Genomic DNA, 24155 nt, shown 5'->3' with positions numbered 1-24155 from the left:
ATGCCTCCCAGCAGCTCCTACCCACCCACATCGAAGCAGAAGCAGGTTTGTTTAGAGCCTTGAGGGATAAAGTACCTCTTTGTGGAACAAGGGGCAGTCATGCTTACTGATTTGTATTTTAAAATGTGGGTTCTGTGTAAAATAACCCACTGTGTAGGCAGGTGTCACTTCTCTTAACATCAGCTCTTGGAAATTAAGGCTTGAGAAATCAAACCAAATGTTGATGTTCTGGATATTTTAATTGCCATGAGCAATAAACTCTTCTCCGTTTCTGACCTGAAGTTTTAGGTCTCCTGCTAATATCTCTGAAACTCTACCATGCTAACTTTCAGTTTGCAAGTAGAGTAAAATCTCAGGCCCTTCAGCATTCTTAATAGTTATATCAGAAGCATCAGCCATTGAGAAGAACATATATGGGACGTTTCCACAAGTGATATTACCAGTCATATGGATGGAAGAGATTATAAAGAGTAGTAAAAAGTATAAGACAAGCTGGTCTAGAAGTTTGAAATGTAAATCATAAACATACTTCCATCTTTTCTCAAATGTTGGAAGGGATTACTATGCATGATACATAAGTCAAAATTCTTGAAAGATTTCTTCCAGTTGCATTAGTCCTTTTTGCTGTCACCATGTCACCATTCTGCTCTTTCTTTCCCCACCAGGACTTAAGGACACTTGTGCAACTGAACTGACTTGAGGAGTGTGTGTATGTGTGTGTGTGTGTGTCCTGGCATGAGAGGAAATCTATCTCTTCATACAATTTTTTAACACTTATTATTACATGTACAAATGATTTAAAAATCTTTAAACTCTTAATACTGCTCTGTTAAGCCTTGGGCTTTACTGTATATGTTTAAGAACTTTTTGGTAACTGGACTTAGTAGAACGGACTACAGAGCTCCCACCCAAATTTCAACAGGGTAACCTTGAATTGCTTTACATACTATATTCTGAAAAGCACAAGGAGAGTTCTTCAGATAAAAAAAATAGCAAATTTCTACCATAATGATTCAAAAACCCATTTTTTGAGTAAACCCAATATGTTTATGAGTCTTTACCTACTATTAGTCTGTTGACATTGATGACCATATATATTATTTTATTCTGAAATTTGAAAACTATCCACATACAGTTTTCATCAAGCAGATGCAGGATTATTTCTCTTCAGAAGACTGTAATCCTAAATTACCTCAGCCTCTTTAGAGGTATCTAAATTGTTGGAGGGAGGAAACAATATTTCTGTATGTTAATTCTACACTTTAAAATATTAGTATTCTAGATCTAACAGTAAAATGTCTTTGAATGAGGAACATTTTGTCAGAGAAACAATTCTTTAAAAAATATCAGTTCAGTTGAGATTAATCTATGAGCAGAACATAAATAAAGTGAATGAGTGTCTCACCCACACTAATAAGTTTGATCTGATTGTGAGAACTTATCAGCATTTACTTAGTATTGTCAAAGGCAGTCATAATTAGAACCCAGTAATGTATGATTTTTAATGTTCACAAAACTTGTTTGATTGTTTTACAGTTACCCATATTCCAACTTCATTAAAAATACATTTCTCTGTGAATGGATTAAATGCACCAACTAAAAGACATAGACTGGTTGAATGGATACAAAAGCAAGACCAATATATATGCTGTCTACAAGAGACCCACTTCAGACCTAGGGACACATAAAGAATGAAAGTGAGGGGATGGAAAAAGATATTCCATGCAAATGGAAAGCATAAGAAAGCTGGAGTATCAATTATCATATCAGACAAAATGGACTTTAAAACAAAGACTATTACAAGAGACAAAGAAGGACATGACATAATGATGAAGGGATCAATCCAAAAAGAAGATATAACCATTGTAAATATTTATACACCCAACATAAGGCACCTCAATACATAAGGCAAATACTAACAACCATAAAAGGAGAAATCAACAGTAACACAATCATAGTCGGGGACTTTAATAACACCCCACTTTCACCAATGGACAGATCATCCAAAATGAAAATAAATAAGGAAACACAAGCTTTAAATGATACATTAAACAAGATGGACTAAATTGATACTTATAGGACATTCCATCCAAAAACAACAGAATACACATTCTTCTCCAGTGCTCATGGAACATTTTTCAGGATAGATCATATCTTAGGCCACAAATCAATCCTTTGTAAATTTAAGAAAATTGAAATTGTATCAAGTATCTTTTCCGACCACAATGTTATGAGACTAGATATCAATTACAGGAAAAAAATCTTTAAGAAATACAAACACATGGAGGCTAAACAATACACTACTTAATAACCAAGAGATCATTGAAAAAATCAAAGAGGAAATCAAAGAACACCTAGAAACAAATGACAATGAAAACACAACAACCCAAAATCTATGGGATGCAGCAAAAGCAGTTCTAAGAGCGAAGTTTATAGCTATACAAGCCTACATTAAGAAACAAGAAACATCTCAAATAAACAACCAAAACTTACACCTAAAGCAATTAGAGAAAGAAGAACAACAACAACAACAAAATCCCAAAGTTAGCAGAAGGAAAGAAATCATAAAGATCATATCAGAAATAAATGAAAAAGAAATGAAAGAAATGATAGCAAAGATCAATAAAAGTAAAAGCTGGTTCTTTGAGAAGATAAACAAAATTGATAAACCATTAGCCAGACTTATCAAGAAAAAAAGGGAGAAGACTTAAATCAATAGAATTAGAAATGAAAAAGGAGAAGTAACAACTGACACTGCAGAAATACATAGGATCATGAGAGATTACTACAAGCAACTTTATACCAATAAAATGGACAACCTGGAAGAAATGGACACATTCTTAGAAAAGCACTACCTTCTGAGACTGAACCAGGAAGAAATAGAAAATATGAACAGACGAATCACAAGCACTGAAATTGAAACTGTGATAAAAAATCTTCCAACAAACAAAAGCCCAGGACCAGATGGCTTCTCAGGCGAATTCAATCAAACAGTTAGAGAAAAGCTAACACCTATCCTTCTCTAACTCTTCCAAAATATAGCAGAGGGAGGAACACTCTCAAACTCATTCTACGAGGCCACCATCATTCTGATAACAAAACCAGACAAAGATGTCAGAAAGAAAGAAAACTAAAGGCCAATATCACTGAGGAACATAGATGCAAAAATCCTCAACAAAATACTAGCAAACAGATTCCAACAGCACATTAAAAGGATCATACACTATGATCAAGTGGGGTTTATCCCAGGAATGCAGGGGTTCTTCAATATACACAAATCAATCAATGTGATACACCATATTAACAAATTGAAGGAGAAAAACCATATGATAATCTCAATAGATGCAGAGAAAGCTTTTGACAAAATTCAACACCCATTTACGATAAAAACCCTCCAGAAAGTAGGCATAGAGGCAAATTTCCTCAACATAACAAAGGCCTTATAAGACAAACCCATGGCCAACATCGTCCTCAATGGTGAAAAGCTGAAACCATTTCCACTAAGATCAGGAACAAGACAAGGTTGCCCACACTCACCACCATTATTCAACATAGTTTTGGAAGTTTTATCCATAGCAATCAGAGAAGAAAATAAATAAAAGGAATCCAAATTGGAAAAGAAGAAGTAAAACTGTCATGGTTTGTAGATGACATGATACTATACATAGAGAATCCTAAAGATGCCACCAGAAAACTACTAGAGCTAATCAATGAATTTGGTAAAGTAGCAGGATACAAAATTAATGCACAGAAATCTCCAGCATTCCTATACACTAAGGATGAAAAATCTGAAAGAGAAATTAAGGAAACACTCCCATTTACCACTACAACAAAATGAATAAAATACCTAGGAATAAATCTACCTAGGGAGACAAAAGACCTGTACTCAGAAAACTATAAGACACTGATGAAAGATAATAAAGATGATACAAATAGATGGAGAGATATACCATGTTCTTAGATTGGAAGAATCAACATTGTGAAAATGACTCTACTACCCAAAGCAATCTACAGATTCAATGCACTCCCTTTCAACTACCACTGGCATTTTTCACAGAACTGGAATAAAAACTTTCACAATTTGTATGGAAACACAAAAGACCCTGAATATCCAAAGCAATCTTGAGAATGAAAAACGGAGCTGGAGGAATCAGACTCCCACACTTCAGACTATACTACAAAGCTACAGTAATTAAGACAGTATGGTACTGGCACAAAAACAGAAATATAGATCAATGGAACAGGATAGAATGCCCAGAGATAAACCCATGCCCATATTGTCACCTTATCTTTGATAAAGGAGGCAAGAATATACAGTGGATAAAAGACAGCCTCTTCAGTAAGTGGTGATGGGAAAACTGGACAGCTGCATGTAAAAGAATGAAATTTGAACACTCCCTAGCACCATACACAGAAATAAACTCAAAATGTATTGAAGACCTAAATTTAAGGCCAGACATCATCAAACTCTTAGAGGAAAACATAGGCAGAACACTTTCTGACATAAATCACACAGGATCCTTTTTGACCTGCCTCCTAGAGGCATGGAAATAAAAACAAAAATAAACGAATGGGACCTAATGAAACTTAAAGGCTTTTGCCCACCGAAGGAAACCTTAAACAAGACCAAAAGACAACTCTCAGAATGGAAGAAAATATTTGCAAATGAAGCAACTGACAAAGGACTAATCTTCAAAACATATAAGCAACTCATGCAGCTCAATATCAAAAAAAAACACAAAGAACTCAATCCACATTGGGCAGAAGACCTAAATAGACATTTCTCCAAAGAAGATACACAGATTGCCAACAAACACATGAAAGATTGCTCAACATCATTAATCATTAGAGAAATGAAATCAAAACTAAAATGAGATATCATCTCACACCAGTCAGAATGGCCATCATCAATAAATCTACAAACAATAAAGTCTGGAGAGGGTGTGGAGAAAAGGGAACACTCTTGCACTGTTGGTGGAAGTGTAAATTGATACAGCCACTATGGAGAACAGTATGGAGGTTCCTTAAAAGACTACACATAGAACTATCATATGACCCAGCAACCCCACTACTGGGCATATACCCTGAGAAAACCATAATTCAAAAAGAGTCGTGTACCAAAATGTTCACTGCAGCTCTATTTACAATAGCCAGGACATGGAAGCAACCTAAGTGTCCATCAACAGATGAATGGATAAAGAAGATGTGGCACATATATACAATGGAATATTACTCAGCCATAAGAAGAAATGAAATTGAGTTATTTGTAGTGAGGTGGATGGACCTAGAGACTCATACAGAGTGAAGTAAGTCAGAAAGAGAAAAAAAAATACCATATGCTAACACATATATATGGAATCTAAAAAAAAAAAAAAAAAAAGGTCCAAAGAACCTAGGGGCAAGACAGGAATAAAGATGCAGACCTATTAGAGAATGGACTTGAGTATATGAGTAGGGGGACGGGTAAGCTGGGACAAAGTGAGAGAGTGACATAGACATATATACACTACCAAACGTAAAATAGATAGCTAGTGAGAAGCAGCCGCATAGCAGAGAGAGATCAGCTCGGTGCTTTGTGACCACCTAGAGGGGTGGGATCGGGAGAGTGGGAGGGAGGGAGATGCAAGAGGGTAGAGATATGTATATGTATAACTGATTCACATATGTACATGTATAACTGATTCACTGTTATAAAGCAGAAACTGACATACCATTGTAAAGCAATTATACTCTAATAAAAATGTTTAAAATAAATACATTTCTCTCATATTTTGTAATTTTTTTTACTAGTTTTTCCTAAGAATGTAAAAATCCTATACCAGCATTAACTTTCAAATCTTGATATTATATTAGGTTTATAATGCTCACTTTGGAATGTTTAGCAGCTGTTTCTTTTGCCATCATAATTACTCAACTCTGATTTTCACTTCCATGCCAAAAATAGAAGATTACTATGAGACCTTAACTGTAAATGAAAGAAGAGTTCAGTTCTCTTTAGTCACTAGAACCATGGATCTTACTCTATATTAATCGTTTTTTTAGTCCTAAAATTCTTTTAAAGTTTAGTGAATTCAAAATAATATTCAAAACTTTGGCAAAGCATGAAATTTTTCCTAAACCATTAAGAATTTCTACTTCAACAATTATAAACAAAAATATATTTAAATAAAAACAAAAACACACTAAAAGTATGTAATGGTCAAAAGTTCAGCATGTCAAACACTGTTCATATGATAAACTGAGAGATGAAATCACAGTTATAGGCATCTGATAGCCACTAATAACCACCTAACATCTACAATAAGTTTCTCAGATATTTTAAAAGGGGCATTCCATTTAAAACTAAATATACTTTAAAATATTCATTGTAAACTTTTAACCATTGGATCTTTCTCAAACACCTTGGATACTTCTGCTGTTCTTAGAAACAATCTTTCTTCTTTTTAAAAATATGATGGGCTTCCCTGGTGGCACAGTGGTTAAGAATCCATCTGCCAATGCAGGGGACAAGAGTTCGAGCCCTAGTACAGGAAGATCCCACATGCTGCAGAGCAAGTATAAACCATGTGCCACAACTACTGAGCCTGTGCTCTAGAGCCCATGAGGCACAACTATGGAAGCCCACCCGCCACAACTGCTGAAGCCCTCACGCCTAGAGCCCAAGCTCTGCAGCAAGAGAAGCCACTGCAAGGAGAAGTCCATGCACTGCAATGAAGAGTAGCCCCCGCTTGCCACAACTAGAGAGAGCATGCACGCAGAAACAAAGACCCAACATAGCCAAAAATAATAAATAAATTAAATGAATAAATTTATTAAAAAATTATGAAAATGTACACTGATTTGCCTCAATCTATCCAATTAATTAAAGATAGAGCCAAGAATAAAATCCAAAACTTTTACATTTATTCCAATATTTGGTGTACTTTTCCAGCTATAATTGTCATTGTAGCATGACAAGTTGTTGTCATCCAATCAGCAAAATAACTAAGTCCTCAGGGACCATCTCAATTTGTATCAATATTAATCCTGCTGCTTCTAAGAATGGGGTTATATGGCCAAATCAATGAACTTTGTGATAGTAAGCAAGTTTTCTTGTTTCATTGGTTGAAAAATGATTTCTTTGTTCAGGAACTGTGTTGTATGAATATCACAATGTTAAATAAAGTATTTAATAAGTCAATAAGGCTGAAAGAATTTGGGGCAGACAAAAACATCTATAACCTGAATCACCTTTTTAATGAATTATTTATTGTCCTTACCCTTCTCCTCTATGTGATGGAAGGAAGAGATTAAATATAAGTCAACTACCATCAGGAATCAAGGTGGTCCTCTTGGGAGATGACATCCTATTAGGTATTTAACATTATTAGTCTTTGCAACTGGAGATTAGTTACTCAGCTACACACGTCCTATTTAAGGGAAGTCCTTAGTGATTTCATGCATAACATTCATCTTTCTGAATTTTCATGGGAAGTTATCTTCCACCCTTGACAAGTACCTCTTACAAATAGTTCTAAAGGTTACTTGCTATGTCTTGACCACCATGATCTAATTTCCATGATATCAGTCTGGTAAGATAGTATTATGTTCAAAGGGATGGTTAAACAATCAAGTTTCCTGTGTACTATGCTATGACATAGGACAGAGCTGACTTATTCCTGAGGTAATACTGTGAAGATGTGCTGTCCTCAGTGCCTTATGAAAGCAAACTCTCTGGTGGTCCCTCCTAATTAAAACATATATGCAAACATTTACCATATTAATAGATTTTTACCGCCTACTGACCTTCGTGGTATTTGTTACAGTATGCAGATCTCATCTGAAACGACAGTTTCAATGGAGGCAATTTCTAATTGTTTCCAATAATTCCCGTTCATTCTCCAGCACTGGTATTTCTTCACAGCCAAAGTGGGATTTTCAATGGAGATACGTTAGAACTCACTAGTCTTACATCTTTCAAGTCTTTGATGTTGGCATCATTCTTTGAGATTGCATCATGGCTAATATTCTTTTTTTTTTTTTTTTCTTTTTGGATATAATGGGATCAGAGACCTCCACTTTTCCTTTGTACCATAACAACCTTTACTCCATGGACCAGGAAACCAACATAGGAATTCTGTCAGCTATGGACATATGTTAACTATATACCTGGAATTTGGGAAGATAAACTACAGAATGCTTTTGCAAATTTACAAAACCCACTAAAAGATGGATTCAGGCCAACATATAATTTCTCAACTGACCTCCATAAGCTCCCATTCTGAGTAAAAATGTGCAGTAGTCTTCTGGATGATCAAAACTTCATGTCAGTTCACAGCTGTGCACTGAGTAACACTTAAAAGGTCTCAATACTTCTCTTTGTCCAAAGCAAGTTATTCTGAAAATGTTCACAGGACCCCAGGGGAAAACCAGGAAGACTATGTCCATTACATATTTGCATTTTTGTTACTAGCATACACCTTTCTTTTCTTTTCTTTCTTTTTCTTTTTTCTTTTTTTTTTTTTTTTTTTTTTTTTGCAATATGCGGGCCTCTCACTGTTGTGGCCTCTCCCGTTGCGGAGCACAGGCTCCGGACGCACAGGCTCAGCGTCCATGGCTCACCGGCCCAGCTGCTACACGGCATGTGGGATCTTCCTGGACCAAGGCATGAACCCGTGTTCCGTGCATCAGCAGGCAGACTCTCAACCACTGCACCACCAGGGAAGCCCACGAGGATACACCTTTAAGGAAACTCAGTTTCTCCTTTACTCCAGGATCTCTAGAGTCTACCTATCGGTTCTAATCTGGGAATTAGGTAAGAAGCCCTTGATTCTCCAACTTGGTGCCTCACCTCAAGTGTCTTCATTCCACTTAGATTTGTTTGTATTTCTTGCTTTTTCTACTATACTTATTTTAAAAATTACTAGATTTTCTTTTGTGTCCGTCAGGGTTCAATCAAAGGAGCTGAACCACTGAGATAGTTATTATAGAAAATGACTTATGGAAGTAGGGGGGTTGACTAAATAGTCTTTGCAAGGATGTTTTTGTTTCTAATGCTGGAGGCTGAAGTCCACAGGCAGGAAGAGAAGATAACAGAAAGCTGGAACCACAGGAAGACAGACTGAAAATCATACTGTTTCTTGTTACCTCTGACCTCAGTGATGAAGGCATCCTACAGAAACCAGAGCCCTTTGTTATGGAGTTGAACATATGTACACTACCCTTAGCCCAGGAGCCAGAGAAAATGAAGGAAGACCAGGGAGAAGGGAAAGCAACTGAAGAGCCCCTCTTGGGAGCATGATTAGTTAGGGTGAGTAATTAACCTATGAAGAATTCTCTACAGATAGCTTCTCTCTCTAAGTACTGTCATTTCTTCCTGCATTATGTTCCAGTTAAGTTCCAATGTCTCAACTTTATTTAACATAAGCCAATATTGAGCCCAGATTTCAGTTATCTACCAAGTAATTAGAGATACCTATCACTGCTCAAGCTGCAATCCATATTAATTGTTTGACTCCATATAATGTTATGATTTTTCCTTCCTAACGTAACACATGTCTAATATTTTCGTACATGAATTACATGAAGCTCCAGGTTTTGGTTGATATAAATAGTAGAATAAAAACCAAATGATCTGCCAGATTTTTGTCCATCTCCTCTCAAGTCATAATTCATCTTAATTCTTCTGAGGGTATGGCTCAGGAAGATCTGAGAGATGGTACTTGTGGATCTTAAAAACAGTCAGCATCCCCTTGAAATGCATCTGCTTCAAATGAGGTTATTAAAGGGTCTTAAAGCAAAGGAATGTTAACAATCTCCATTAGACCAAGAGATGTTTTCTTTTTAAAAGCAAAGTTAAAGAGGATTGGAGGTGGTGATTTAAGTCATCATAATCTATCAGAATCCCTACAAATTCCAGCATTCTGATTTTTTCTAATCATCATTCTCACTTTCACTTAAGAACTCCAGAGAGGTACTGAATTTCATTTGCATTGTAATCTTTTATTGAAAAGTCAAAATTTTGTGTTTCTTCTTTATATCTCCATGGCTATAGGAGATTAAAAAATCCTTTGGGGTCAGTTTTAGAAGCTCATAGCATCATTCTTCTTCTTTATGTAAAAATATATCTTCTTGTCTTTCCTCTCCCATGCATGACTTTGTTCTCTCATGCTCTTCTTTCTACATCAATTTTAAAACAATTTTATGGATTTCAAGGTGAGATATGTATTTAATTCATTAATGAAGGAAATATGAAAGAAAAGTTATCAGGTGATAATATTAGAAAATACAACAAGGTGGGGATGGGGTTGCCATATTTTAATATTTTCTCATGCATGTTCAATAATTCATATACTATTTAAGTGTTCTGATTGTCAAGATTGTTGGCATAATTGTAATTCTAAGATGGCCCTAAAGGTTTTCACATTGGTTTAAATGTCTTGTGTAATTTCCCCATCTTGTGTGTGTTCAGAACCTGTGAATTTGATGGATTATCACTCTCATGATTATATTAGATGACAAAGGAGATTTTACAGATGTAAATAGAGTTAAGGTTACTAATCAGCTGACCTTGAGTGAATCAAAAGGAAATTATGTGGATGGGCCTGTCTATATGAGCTCTTTAAATCACAGTGAGAGGAAGTAAGTTTCAAAGCCTTAAAGGAGCAACCACCATATTATGATGAACACAGGAAACCACAGGCAGCCTCTCAATGCTGAGAATGGGCTCTGACTAACAGCCAGTAAGAAAGTTGGAACCTCAGTCCTATAATCCAAAGAATCTAAGTTCTAATCACAACTTGAATGAGCTGGGAAGGGGAACTTAAGCTTCAGGTGAGATAGCAACCCCAGCCAACATAAGCAAAGAAGTCGGCTAGTTGATGCCAGGCTCCTGACCAACTGAAACTGGGAGATAATATATTTGTGTTGTTTTAAGCCACTTAGTTTGTGATATTTGGCACAGAGCAATTTAAAAAAAAGTTTGCAATTAAGATATAAATGATGATACTAGGCAAAGAAAACAATTCTAAAATACTGCTCATGAACATATTTAATGGAATTATTGCTTTAGGTCATTCTACAATTGACTGATTTTAGTATTACAAGATTTTAGAAATGCACGGTGGTCAACATCTTTTAAACGATATTATTTAAAACATATGCAAAGCCACTAACACCACGGCCGATATTACTTAGCATACTGAGTAGTTTTTTTACTAAAAGACTTTAGACAAAGTTAAAATACATGAAAAATTAAAAGACATGACAAAGATCTCAATTATCAATTTGTTGATGGATAAATCCCTTTTTCCCAGTTTTCCTCTAAATATTCTCTGACATAAACGTCTATACTGCTGTCTTTTTTCTTATTGCCCCACCTCCAAAATTTACACTGTAACCTCTGAAAACATAATTTCATTATTAACAAACCACCCAATATCTCATTTAACACAGAAGGCTGTCACTCTCATGATTTGTTATTTTACCTTAACTAAACTCTGGTTCTTTCCTTAATTCCTTCCTCTCTATCTCTCCTAACTTCCTGTCTAGGATATTGAGGGTTACCTCTTCCTGTTTAAAGCCTTCTCTTTGTGTGACTGTAGCCCATCCTAAATCCTTCTCCCTGTGTGTCCTTTATTGCAATATCTCCTGGTGTTTGTAGAAAATAGCTTCACTGATCACTCCTTTTCTATTGTGTTCATTCCTATTTTAACTGCTCCCTTCCCTCAGCACGAACATTCCTGAAGTCTCTCTCTTTGATTCACCCCTGCTAAATTGGACCCTGTCTTGACTCTACAGTTCCCTGGATATACTCTCCAGTTTCTCTCCTCTCTCCCAATGTTCATATAGTAGCAAGGGACATATATTATGTCCACCATATCACATCCGTTAAACTCCTAGACGCACTGAAGTTTGGCTTATCTCACTAGGCCACCAAAAATGTCCTGCTAAGATCACGATGGATTTCCTAATCAATACTAACGCTCTTTTCATGGGTTAAGATTAGCTTTAGTATTAAAAATTCTGTTGAAACAACAACATTCATTCAGCTATGAAGAATAGACAATAACCCAGGTTTTTTGAGGCTTCATCTCAACAAATGCTCCTGTGATAAGCATACCAAAGTCAGAGGGTGCGGGGAGTTGGGAAATTACTGGCTTTCTCTTGGAAGTAATATGTCTCTATTATGCACATTTCACTGATCAAATGAGTCTGTTGACCATGCCTAACTCATAGGGAATGAGGACTACAATCCTCCCATGTGCCCAAGGGAAGAGAGAACTGGATATTAGTAAAGAGTACTGATGTCTTCAAGTGCCAGTGTTATTAGGTATCTCTTTATCTTTAAAAAAACTAATTTTTCCTGATAATCACTTTCTTTGTCCACCCTTTAAACTTGTTTACCACCATTATTCCTAGTTCAGATTAATACCACTTCACTTGGCATGATTTTCCTGAGAAATTCTCTCCATTCTCATGCTTTCCTCTAACACCTGTGAGCTGATAACTCAAAATCTTATTTCCAACCCAGCTGTCTCCTTACAGCCTTACATGTGCTTGTCCACCTGTCAACTGGGAATCTTTACTTTCATACTCAATTTAACGAGAACATAAAATCAAGTTATCTGTCTAAAACTTAAATTGACTTTATTCCTATTCAAATGACATAATTCCAACATTACTATCTCTGTCTTAAGCCAATGCAGTAACTTCCAAAATCTCTGCTGTTTCCCATCTTATCATCCTTGAATCCATTTACATTACAGCCAAGAAAGTGATCTGTCTTAAAAAAAAAAAAATCTGACCATTTTGCTGTCATAAAAAAAAAATTCTGTAAATATTTCCTAGCTTCTCATTATGTATAGGTTAATTCTTAAACTTCCTAACAAACTATTTCATGGCCCGGCACTTACTGCTCCATTCAAACTCTTTCTTTTTTAATCCCAGTTTCATACATTTTAACTAGCTGCACAAAATTGCTTGTATTGCTTCACCTATACTATGCTGTTTGCTGCCACAGTCTTTCACTTTTGTGTCATTTTCTTTCTGAAATGTCCTTGAACTTTTCCTATTTAACTTCTTTTCATCCTTTAAAAATCAGATTAGGTACGACTTCTCTCACCAACGCATCCTCCAGGTCCTCTCTTCTCATGACAATCTATGAATTTCTCTGATCCTGAGCCATAAGGGTTCTGAGAAATAAGAGTTTATCACTGTAACAAAAATTCTTCAGGAAAGAGACTTCACTTTATTCATCTTTGATTCTAAACTGCTTCTCACCATTCCTGTTAATGATATAAAGATAGTGAATACTTAATGACTGAATGAATTCAGAGTGAACAAAGATTCTTTTTCAAAATAGTGTTAAAGTACCTGTGGAACAATGTTATCGATAATCTTTATCATCTTGATCTTTTAAAAATCTTCAAAAATCCATTTTATCAAGTTTTATCAAGTCCATGATAGAGGACCAATGAATATCTGGAAATCCCAATCTGGATAGGAGATTTGATAGACCCAGCAGTATATTCTGGTACCAATTTGGTCCAAATAATACACTTCTCCTTTCTCATTAAAAGGCAAAAAATTTATCTTGTCACCTTACCTCAAACCAGAATCTTGAGTTTTAGCTTAGGTGGCTCTTGCCTTCTTGTCCTCTATACTCAATCAATGGCCATGGCTTTTGTTATATCTCTTAAAGGATTAAAAATTCTTTACGTTTTCTCTATCAATATAGTCAATTTCTATATTCATTTCATCATATTATATATCACCTGGATTTATTCACTATGTCAAAATATTATCCCTCTTTTCAAGTTTGCCCACTCAAATTCATCATCCACATTTTTCCTCTTCTTATCTCTCCAAATGAAAATCTGATGCTGTGTGACTTACTCTTTAAAGTGCTTGGTGTCCAGAGATCTGTAGAACCCAGGTGGGAGCGTATTCCAAGTGAAGGTTGAAAGTAGAATTTTCCTCTAGGATGTGGCCTGGAAATCACTGACCTCAGCGAGCCCAGATTGCAAACAACAAGTGAGCTGATTCTTCACTACTGGGAAGGTTGGAAGTAGACAAATACCCGAGAGCAGAAAGGACTCTTCCATTTATCTCAGGAGAGTGGTGACAGTCTGCCTTTAATCCACAGCTCCCCAGACAAGGAGTCCCATTTACCTCAGAAACCCTGAGAATTCTGTTCATGGGAGACATTCAAATATTCAATCTAAGTCTCAATTTACTGGCAGAGTAAAATTGCAGCTTACTTGATAGACCTGAGGAACCACAGAGAGAAACATAAGATGGAAAGTTTGAAACACATGGCAAGAGAGAAAGACCTGCTGGAGGAGACAGACGGACACCTGATTTGTTTTAAGCACTTAGGAAGACACACTCAGAAAATAGATTAAATGAGAAGAAATTGAGACTGAAATTAGTGAGTTAACAAGTTCAGGAAAATTAGCAAGGAAAGAATAGGAGTTTCAAAGGGAGGAAAATGGACAGATGGATGATCAGAAAAAAACAGAACATATGATTGAAGGCAATTCTCTGAGTTGAATGAAGCATGTGTCTTCATATTGAGAGAGGTCATTGAGTTCCAGGCTGTAGTGATGAGAAAGAACACCTATCTTGATAAAACACATCATCTCTAACAACAGAAAAATAATTTTATAATTCTCCATATGTAAAGATAAGCTACAAGTAGAGGAAAATAAATCTGACTGACATGTTTGTATTATCAGCAGCTAAATGCAGAATACCACTTATGAACTACTGAAAGAAAATGATTTCAGCCCAGGACTTCCAAATTTATTAACAATGTCATTTGCATCTCAGATGCACAAAGATGTTTGAAGAGATGCCAGAATTCAAAAGTGTATTCCTCAACTATCACGCCTAAGAAAAATGTTTGGGAAAAAAAAAAAAAACTACCACCCAACTAAACATTAACCAAAACAAGACCTCAAAATATAGCAATGAAGAGAAGATGGAATAGTAGATTAATAGTGCTTATGAATATTGGTATAAATAAACTTAATATTTATACAACTTACACATGTGTGTCTGTGTAAATAAATATGCAGAATATATAATGTATCTTATTTATATATATTGTTTCTATATTTATATTTATTTTGTTTTATATACATTTATGTGTAATATATAATATTATTTAATTATATACAAATTTATTTATTTATAGAATAACTCAAAATGGATGAATGTATACTTTCTGGTATTGCTTGAGAGCAGCATAAGACTCACAGAAAGATAGTTCTAGTAAGAACTATACTATCTTAGTCAAAATCCGAGGTAGGCATGAAGCATGAGAAAAAGGAAGTTCAAGTTGTTCCATAGGTCTCATTGTGTGAAAGGGGAAATGGGGAGACTTTTGAAGTATTCTCAATATAGTTTTCTATACAGAAATGTAGTAAGAGAGAATTAAAGAGCATGAGGCAGTATAAACAGTGCCTTTCAGTGAGAGAAGCAATTGTTAACTGTAATAAAAGTAAAATTATCTGATAAAGAGAGAGGAATGGTAAATATCAATTAATGGGAAAGAAATGCAGTAAAAAAATCCAAATTAACAGTGGTTGAAAATAGGAACTGATAAAGTCAGCACAGATAAAGGAATCTCTGATATAAAATAAGCAATTAACTTGAAGAAAAACAAGTATATGAATATTTAAATCAAAAATGAAAGAAATGAATTAATAGATTGATAAACTTTACTTATGATTTCAACATCTTAATAAAAAAATACATTTCAGATAAAATAAAAACAATTCAACTTTAAAGCAAGTAGGACATAAAAATTAAAGTAAGGTATTTTAGGTGTTTAGTGAAAAGAAGCAAATACATGCTATAAAATATGTGAACCTAGAAGAATCAGGTGACCAAACAATTGAGAGTTATGGGATTTATGACTTATTTTAATAAATTATAACAACACAGCAATAATGTAACCTAACTTTAGGATTATAAAATCAGAGACCACTACATCTATATGGCAGTGGAGTGTGGAAATATTGATCTTAATAGTTGGCTTAAAAAGAAAAAAAATATATCCAGCATCACAGGAATACTAGAGAAACTGAAAAAAAATATGTTGGAGCCCTTCACATAATTTATCAACATGGGATTTTTCACAGTGACCTGAAACCTGTTAACTTTCTGATGGAATGCTAAAGCTAATTGATTTTTTGGGTTGCAAACTTTATATAACCATCCAGGCACAACATACATTGATTAATATTGTAAGGTTGGTACAGTTAATTATAGATTACCAGAAATAATAGAAAATATATTTTCCACAAGAGAAAACAGAAATCAAAATCAAAGTTAAGCCTTCAAAGTGATGTTTGACTTTTAGGATCCATTCTCTATTAATGACTTATGGGAAAATGCAATTTCAGCATGTAAATCTATTTCTAATCCATGTGCAGATTTCTAAACAATTTTAGATTGCTTAGATTTAGATTTTAGATTTAGATTTCCAAGCTATTTATCTTAACCATAAAATTGAATTTCCTGAAATGTTAGATAAATTTCTTTTAGATATGAGGAAATATGGCTTAATAAGGGGCTCTAAACAGGAGTATATCCATTTCTGAGTTCCTGGTGCAGTATATGATCAATTTCAGATCCACCAAAGTACTGAGATGGATAAGAGAACCACCAAAGAAATAAAACATATCCTGATCCAACTTGTTGGTCCAAATTCTCCTAAGTCCATTTTGAAAGTTGTTAGAACTTTATGTTAGTAGAGTAGTGTTGAAAGTAATGATTCATCTTCATCATCTAAGCCTTTTGGAAAAAATGTGTAGAAATGGCTTGCAGCTACTCATAACCTGTCAAATAACACCTGTAAAAATATTGGACTGTTGTACTCTTTATTGTCTTCAGAAGTCGACTCTTGAAGATGACTTTGCTCTGAAACATTATGTTTCAATGGATAATCCCCCAAAGAAAACTCTAAAAATAGCAACCACTGATGGTACCATATGCAATAAATTCTAGAATTGTTTTTCACTGTTTGGAGTTTACTATGAGCCTAATGTATTTGATGTGTTTTCACATTAGAATAAATGTTGGAAAATTGAAACATTGGGAAAATCATGTAAAAAGTTTTGTAGCATAAATGAAACTAAAATTTCAAAGAATAGAGAGAGAGAGAGAGAGAGAGAGAGAGAGAGAGACATGAAAGAAAGGAAAAAAGGAAGGAATTGATCCATCAGAAAACAAAGACTGTCACACTGCATTAAGAACTAACACCCAGACATGTTATATTCAGAAAAAAAGATTCTCAAAATGAAGTAATTTTATATTAAAGTTGAAGGTGTAGGAATCAGCAAAGAAACAAGCACAGTCAAAACAAGACATGTGGAGAAGAAATACTAAGAGAAAGTAACATTAAATATTATAAATCAATAAAAAGGATAGAGACATCATGTATTAATAAAATACAGCAGTGACATGGATTTTGCAGCCAAAAATCTATTTGTATGAACCACAATAACATCTAAATGCAATGAAAACGACTAGTAAAATTAGAGGAAGTGTTCAAAAGAACTTTTTAATCATAAGATCGTATTAAAAACTAATGGCAAATATTTATTAAATAATGCAATCAATAAACTTAATTTAAAAGTACCATAAAGAGCCATAAGTCTTTCCAATTGCAAGGATGTATATATTTTTTCTTATGTCCAAATAAAATTTACACTTTTTAACTATCATTCTTCCATTCAAAGCAGCATTCCTAAAACAGATTTTTAAGATGTTCACAAGATACTTTGTATTCAGAAACAAAAGTGTTCTATGATTAAGAACATAGCTTCAAGAAAGTTTGTACATATTTTATATCCCCTCTTTGAAATGACATACATGTGTGTGTGTGTATATATATATATATATATATATATATTATATGATTTGACATATTTTATTAAATTTTTGTCTATATGAATGTATGTTCTTTCCTCTTCTCCTCTTATCATGATGGTAAAGGCATCCAATTTCTTATCTCAGGCTAGTCTCTCTCCTTCTGTCCATCCCTTTTCTCAGAATCTTCAAATTCTTCTATCATCTGGCTATTACTCACCAGCCTAAAGATCAAAAAGCTAATAAGTGAGTGTGGATCAATGGACATATGTCATCCAGTCCTGAAAACCAATTATAGTTCAGTAGTGTGAAATTTTTATACCATAGAGTTGGTGTATAATAGATTTGAGGATATTTTTAAGAAAATAGATCATTTCAAGCAAATGATGCATTCAACATCATTTTCAACATTCTCCATTTTCCCTTCGTATTAAACTTAAGAGCTTGCAAAAAAAATTGTTGAAAAAAAATTCTTATTTAATACTAAATTGTATTTTTTTCTTGACTATTTTTATTCTTGCTCTATAACAGTTGTGGTCCTAACAGGTGTATGGGGAGGGTGATAGGTACTGTTAAAGATCCAGTGAATTTATGCCAAATTTTGTTTTGCTTAATAATGCTGTTGAAAGATAGTCCAACGAACAAGTGTAGAAAATATGTCACAAAAGAATGAGAGTTAGGGCTTCCCTGGTGGCGCAGTGGTTGAGAGTCCGCCTGCCAATGCAGGGGACAGGGGTTCGTGCCCCGGTCCAGGAAGATCCCACATGCCACGGAGCAGCTGGGCCCGTGATCCATGGCCGCTGAGCCTGTGCGTCTGGAGCCTGTGCTCCGCAACAGGAGAGGCCACAGCAGTGAGAGGCCCGCATACCGCAAAAAAAAAAAAAAAAAGAAGAAGAAGAATGAGAGATTCTAAAAATAAAGGCAAAAGAGATTGATAGAGCATATAAATAAGAAAAATTATCTTTATTTTCAACCTACTACAGTCTCTAGTAAAACAATACATAATGTAATATCCATAATATAATAAACATAATGTTATATAAAGTGCTCAATATTTGCCGACTATAGTACCAAGAGATTTATGTACATTACCTCCTTTAAGCCTCTCAATAGCACTTTGAAGTTGTAACTATTATTATCACCACTCACTCTTCAATAACTATTAATGGCTTCTTTCCACAGCTGAAATATTAGATTACAAAAAAAAAAAAAAAAAAAAAAACTAGCAAATGTTCAATTTTTAAACCTGTAAATAAATCCTGTCCATTATTTTGCATTAAATCCTAAGGCACTGAGACATTATACACTTTTTTTTTATCGTCCTCTGAATCACTGTTTTCTCTCTGGATTCAATAAACGTAAAGACTTTAATGGTGTGATTTCTTTGAATAATTAAAGAGGAGTTGGCCCACGCTCTGACAGAGTGCTGTGCCCTCTGAAATCAGCATTTCATTCCGTCCCTTCTTTACTTGTCATGAGGTCAAAGGCTTGCTCTTCAGTGCACTAAGTGCAGTCAAATGGCCTTACAAGTAAACATTCTTTACAAGCGAAACCTCCAGGTAGACCATAACTTTTCTACCTTGTTGAACTCACCTGACAGGACAAGAAATACTGCTCCAAAGAGCTGTAGCCAGCGGCACTTAACATTCACAACTAGACTTGCACTTCGCTTTCTGGAAGCAATCAGATTCCCTCAGGTCCCTCCTCTTTCTGGAGTCTCTTTTGTTCTGAGCTGTAAGAATACAGTAAAATGGATATTTTATAAACAGGCATATACAATGATATGAAATAGATTACTAGTGACATGAGGAAGTACTGCATCATAAATACTATAACCAAAATGATACATTAGCTGATCTTAAAGACAATATAAGCTTACATAAAAGAAACTAAAGACAGTGAGACTGAGTTTTCCTTTACACCAGTGTTTTAAATTTTAAAAAGCATGAAATCATCTTTTTAATTTATAATGAATTTCATTTTAATGAAAAGTATTCATTTTAATTATCAAATTTTAATCATTTAAAATTATTTTTAATTTGGACAGTCACTCTTCTTTTAAGCTTTATTCTATTTAATTATAATTTTCAGAATGTAAGAACATTAACCTTATATAAATATAGAATAAATACATGTCAAAGATTTTATTTAGCTCATTAATTAATGAGGGACCAGTCACATGGAAAGGCTGATTCCAAGAACATGTGAAGAATAAGTGTTTGCATAGTCTATAAGGAAAGACATTTAAGTAGAATATTAGAATAAGATCACTTGGTTACCTATAATACCAGTTTATATCCTAAAGGATGGTGATATCTTTTCTACTAAACATATCTACAAGTAAGCATGTAACTTTCTGGTGTCTAAGCACTAACCAATTAGCATATAAAGTCAAAACAAAGATCCATTCTCTAGAAAATCAAATATTCCTTGGGTAGGCCTGTTAATATTGCAATATGACACTGAAAGGATATACAGATATGCTTTCGCCTTATATTCTAGGTTTAATGCATGTTTTCTCTTAAAGGTCCTTCTATTGGCAGGAGATCTTCTGAATACCACTTAGAAATTCTAGTGTGCCTAAATGATGGAATTTGTCAAGACATTTGAAGATGGTTTATAAAGGGAAAGATGATTACACAATAAAGGCCAGTAAGTTAGTATGTCTAGCAAGATATTTTAAAAGGTTGTAGGTTGCATCTGCAAATTATTTTGAAATTTCTAAAACACTAAGAGTTTTATATACTTCAGGTGATATAATTCAAATCTTAAAGAAAAAAAAACTTCAAGTAATTATAAGAATATCTTGTATAAATTTTGAATATGTCAATATAGTGGAAAAAGGGAAAAATACTTTGTGAATTAGATCTCATTAGCCTGGTTAGTGAATTATGAAATATGTAAGAACTTATTATTTAAATTTCATATATTAAACTTGAACAATATGGTAACCAATAAAATGTATTCTAAAGAGATGAAAAGTTGTTTTTCATACATTATATATCCCTGAGACTTCTGTCTTTATGCTTTTATAACAAATTACTTTTCCCTATGATATGTATTTTACATTTATAAAATTTCATTAAAATATATACAGGCAATAAAATCATGGTAATTGGTTTTATTCTGCACCTCCGGAAATTAATATTCTAATTAATCTAATAATATAATATGCAAATTATGATGACAATGACTTTGTAATAATGCTACCATGCTTATTTACATAGCAGACTTTATAATAATGCTACCATGCTTATTTACATATGCTTATTTACATAGCAGAAAGGTACTTTCTAAGCTTAAAATAGTATGTAAGCACACTTTATTATTAATGTATTAAAATTCTTTACTCACATGAAAATAGTTTTTTCATAACATATGTTTTCCTGTTTTATTTTTAATAAATTTTAATAAAAATTTTTATGTTTACTTTCAGAATATTATTTTCTTTTGAAAATCTGCCTGTAGTACCTTTATTTAAATGTGTGTATTCATCTAAATTTTGATCATTCTAGAAGAAACAAAATAGAAAATAAGATTCAAAAATTTTACATTAATGAATGAGGTGATTGTGTATAATATATTTTTTATTATTTAACTTAAAAAAATTTGCTTTCCTACATTTTCAAATAGAGAACAAAAGAACAAGTAATTGACTTAAAACATTTCACACGAGGGAAGTCTTAGAGTGAACCCTGATTTTGTTTTCCTCAAACTGCTTTAGAAGGATTGAACAAATGCCACACTTAAGTCAACATACACTGAACTGTACTTTCTTCTTTTTTTGCTGTTTTTAAGAATCAGTCTCTTGAGTTAACTTAAATTGCTAGAATACAGCTTAATAAACATTACTAACAATTTGTGTAATTGGGCAAAACTCATTTCAGTTTAGAAAATCAAATCAATACCGCTTTGACTTTTATTAAATCATTGTTACTTTAGAGGTCAAAATTTTTGGAGCACATATTCTCTGCCAGAAATTAAGCTAGATGTGTTGTATAGATTATTCTTTGCCTTACAATAATCTTTTAAAAGAGGTATTAGCATCCATATTTTCAGAAAAAATAATGAAACATTAGGGTGGTTAAATTATGTACTAAAGTACTCAGTTGGTAAACGGTTCATCCCAAGAGAAAACCTAACTTTGTTTATAAAACCTATGTTCTTTTACTTAATCATAAATACAAATTAAAATAAACAGTTTGTACTCACAATGGAAATTATGTTCTGTTACAACAGTCTATTCTATGTCTGGGTACTCTGACATATTAGATGGCCAATTCATTCTTCTATAAGTGATATTTATATTTGTAGTAAAGGTGAACTGAATCTCTTGCATTTGCCAGAGGTAGGAACATTCAAAAGTATTGCTTAATCAAAGTTTATATCACACTCTGGGATACTTTTCTTTTGCATACTATTTAACTCAATAACAAGAAGCATAAGAAGTTGGGATTTTTCACAGAGTCATCACTGTTTCAGTCACTTAAATGAGTTTTGAGTGATCTTTTATGTTTTTCTTTCTAAACGTAACCCCAGAAGAAAAGTTTTCCTATTTAGGATGAAAATCTATAGAAACAATAAAAACTAACTTGATTGTCTTATTTAGCATCTGATCTTCCCACATTCTATCTCAGAAACACAAAATAAGAGAGTATAATCCTTCCCTTTATTCAGAACATAACCAAAGAACATAAATCAAAAAGTGTTTTCAATAAACTACTATGCAGGGGAAAGGAAGAATTTCCACATTAAAAAGAAGGTGCATATATGCATGAATGGGCTTGTATTGTTTACACATTTCTAATATTAACAACTTATACTAACAAGCTAAGGGGTGAGCTGCTCCAAAGATAAGGAAATTAGCTGAAGGTTCCTAGTGAAAATGTGGCTGACTTAGCGTTTTGGATCATGATTTACACTGGAGATGTTAGGTGACCTGCAGTATATATTTCATGCTCTAATTACTCCTGCCTCTGACTTGTCAGCTAATATGATTGTTGAACTTAGAAAGGCCTGCTTCAAAATATGCCTGTAATGGAGACTGGACTGATGGGAATGAGATTTGTGATATAACTTTGAAAAGTATGACAGTAAAATGAATGTGACATCTTTCTACAAAAAGAGAAAAAGTAGGTGTGAATTCAAAAGAAATGCAGAAGAAAAATATGCAAGGGAAAATCGACTGAAATTTAAATCTACAGTGCCTAATAGAATGATTGGTACATATGGGACTTTAATGAATGTTTAAGTAATAAACAAATAAATTCAACATAATAATTAATAGGACTGATCTATTCTCTGAGGGAAAGTTACCCAATGTAGTGAGAAGGATAAGCATGCAAACAAACAATGACCTAGCTCCAGGCTTCTTATCTGAGAAAATTCCCTTTCCACCTGTCACTCTTTCAATCCTTTTGAAGACATTCTTGACAAAAAAAGGTACAGTATAAGCTGAGTGAAGATATAAAAGTTTCAAACACCAAAGCCCTTTTACTTTATGGTCAGATATATAGGATAGGCTGGCTTGTAAACTTGCTTTCTCCAATTGAGTGGGTCAGAGGTGATGGAGAGTCAGTTCAAAAATGTCAAGGGGACTTTTGCATTTCTGATTTCTGTTGTACCTTGGAGATCTACTGAAAACATGTCTAGGTTAGCCTACTGAAGAGATGTGGGAGATCACATGGGAGAGAGCTGAGCAACCCGGGAGCAGCTGACAGCCAGCCAAGCCCAAAGATGTGAAAAAGCTAAGCCACAATCAGCAGAGCCACCTTCCAAGCCCACAGGTATTCACATAGAATACCGAATCAGCCAGGAACCAAAGAACTATCCAACTGACCTATAAACTTGTGAACAATAAAAATAGTACTGTTTCTCTTATTTGGGGTTTCCAAGAAGCAAAGCCTGAGACATGGATTTCTAATCAAATGATTATTAGGGAAATGTTATTAGGAAAAAGGAAGTATAGGATGCAGGTTAGTGCAAGGGAATTAAGGTAAGTAGGGATATCTCGGATCCAAAAGAGAAGATTAAAGCACATATTTGTGCACTGAGGAAAAGCAGGTCATTTCCCACCCCAGTGTAAGTCAGTCATTGGCAGAGCCCTTTCTTCCAAGGGAGATAGGACTGAGGGAGAGGAGTGAGGAGTAGCCTCCAGTGCTAGAAGGCTCTCATTTGGCTGAGGGATGTTCACCTTAAAGGGGGCAACTATGAATTATCAGCCAAAACTCACAAAAGCTGGGGTTTGAGTACACCTGCCATGGAAGAGAATTGTGTTGGGGCACCAGCAGCACCTG

At 34.2% G+C, this 24155-nt stretch overlaps 1 pseudogene; it reads left to right on the top strand.

The window, feature by feature from the left end:
- On the top strand, positions 1 to 20469 carry LOC132490418 (dual specificity protein kinase TTK-like; annotated as a pseudogene).
- Positions 20470 to 24155: the final 3686 nt, after the last annotated feature.

This window comes from Mesoplodon densirostris, chromosome 5 (assembly GCF_025265405.1).
Source record: "Mesoplodon densirostris isolate mMesDen1 chromosome 5, mMesDen1 primary haplotype, whole genome shotgun sequence".
In the NCBI taxonomy this organism is placed as follows: Eukaryota; Metazoa; Chordata; class Mammalia; order Artiodactyla; family Ziphiidae; genus Mesoplodon; species Mesoplodon densirostris.
This window is presented reverse-complemented; position numbering and strand designations above follow the sequence as displayed.